The sequence below is a fragment of the Lycium barbarum genome, chromosome 2 (genome assembly GCF_019175385.1).
Source record: "Lycium barbarum isolate Lr01 chromosome 2, ASM1917538v2, whole genome shotgun sequence".
Lineage (NCBI taxonomy): Eukaryota > Viridiplantae > Streptophyta > Magnoliopsida > Solanales > Solanaceae > Lycium > Lycium barbarum.
The window spans coordinates 85,634,546-85,635,997 of NC_083338.1; the positions used below are offsets into that span (position 1 = coordinate 85,634,546).

The following is a 1,452-nucleotide window of genomic DNA, read 5'->3' on the forward strand; positions in this document are numbered from 1 at the left end:
GAGGATGAGGATGAAAATATATTTGCGGAATTCATCAATGAAGCTGATTATGATTCTGCTGTGGTTCCTCCTAGAACTGGAAATGCTACCTTCAAAATTGATAGTTCTATCTATCAGCTGCTGAAACTTGAAGGTTATTTCCGAAATTCTTCGGAGGATTGTCCACTTCGACATTTGAAGAACTTCTTGCATGTATGAGCTCAACAATCCCAAGGTGTTGTTTCTGCCGATGCACTTCGGTTACGGGTTTTTAAATATTTCGTGGTTAGCCAAGCCAAGGAATGGTATGAAAAGCTCCCCAGCAATTCTATTCATACCTGGAACGAGTTAGCCAATACATTTTTGAAGAAATGGTTCCCTCCAAGCAAAAAGGCTGAGCTTCGGGATAAGATCTTTGATTTCAAACAACTTCCGGGGGGATAATTATATTCAGCATGGGAGCGTTTAAAGTATTATCTAGCTCAATCTCCAAGTCACGGATTTCCGGATGCTATTCTTACGGAGAAATTCTACAAGGGCTTAGATACAATGAATCAGATTGCTGTCAATACTGCCGCAGGAGGATGCTTCATGGACAAGTCATTTATCATTATCACCCGTTTGCTTGATAAGCTCACCACCCACAATCAAGCTTGGCACTCGAGTGATAGTGAAGTTCTGTCATATGGTAGTCCCTCTGCTGCCGCGGTGGCCAAAGAAAATCATGAGCGAGATCATGCTTTTGCTCAATTGCAAACCACCATGGATTTGTTGTCAAAGAGGCTTACGGAGAAAGAAGCTAAAAGTGTGAATGTTGTCGAAGAGATGCCACCTCATACTCCCGGAATGTACCAAGTCTCGGAAGAAGCTTATCTAGAGGGGCAGCCACAACGTGAGGATGCAAATTATATCGATCACTCTCAAGGGGGTTATCAAAAGCAATGGAGACCCCAACCACAAAGCAATCACTATGGCCGAAATGAATATGGTGGTTCGGACAGGAGGGATTACAACAACAACAACAATTATGGTAATCGGAATCCCAATGCCTATGTTCCACCAAAGGGTCGCACGTCTAACTCTCAGAATTGGCGAGAAGGTCCTTCCAATGATCAAGGGACTTCTCGATGGAATCTATGCTTGAAAAGATACTGGACAACCAGCATAAGAGTGACAAGAAGATGGAGAATTTGACCGAAGTGGTAGGCTCTCACACCGCTTCAATTCATAAACTGGAGTCCCAAATGCGAGATCTTTCTCATGAGCAACATCCACCGCAAAGAGGGGGCCTTCCTAGCGACACAGTTCCGAACCCAAGGGGTAGTAGAGGCGATCACACTGCCTCATGCAAACCTATTTCCACTAGAAGCGGAAAGATCCTTGACGCGATAAATCAAAAGTGGTTGAACCTATCATTGTCGAGCCAATTATTGATAAGGTTGTTGAAGAAGAGGTTGAAGAAGAAATAGAGGC

The 1,452-nt window shown here is 43.7% G+C and overlaps 1 non-coding gene across 1 annotated transcript; it reads right to left on the minus strand.

The window, feature by feature from the left end:
• Nucleotides 1-376: 376 nt before the first annotated feature.
• On the minus strand, nt 377-482 carry LOC132629555 (small nucleolar RNA R71). The gene has a single exon (XR_009578325.1). It is a non-coding gene; the product is annotated as a small nucleolar RNA R71 (small nucleolar RNA).
• Nucleotides 483-1,452: the final 970 nt, after the last annotated feature.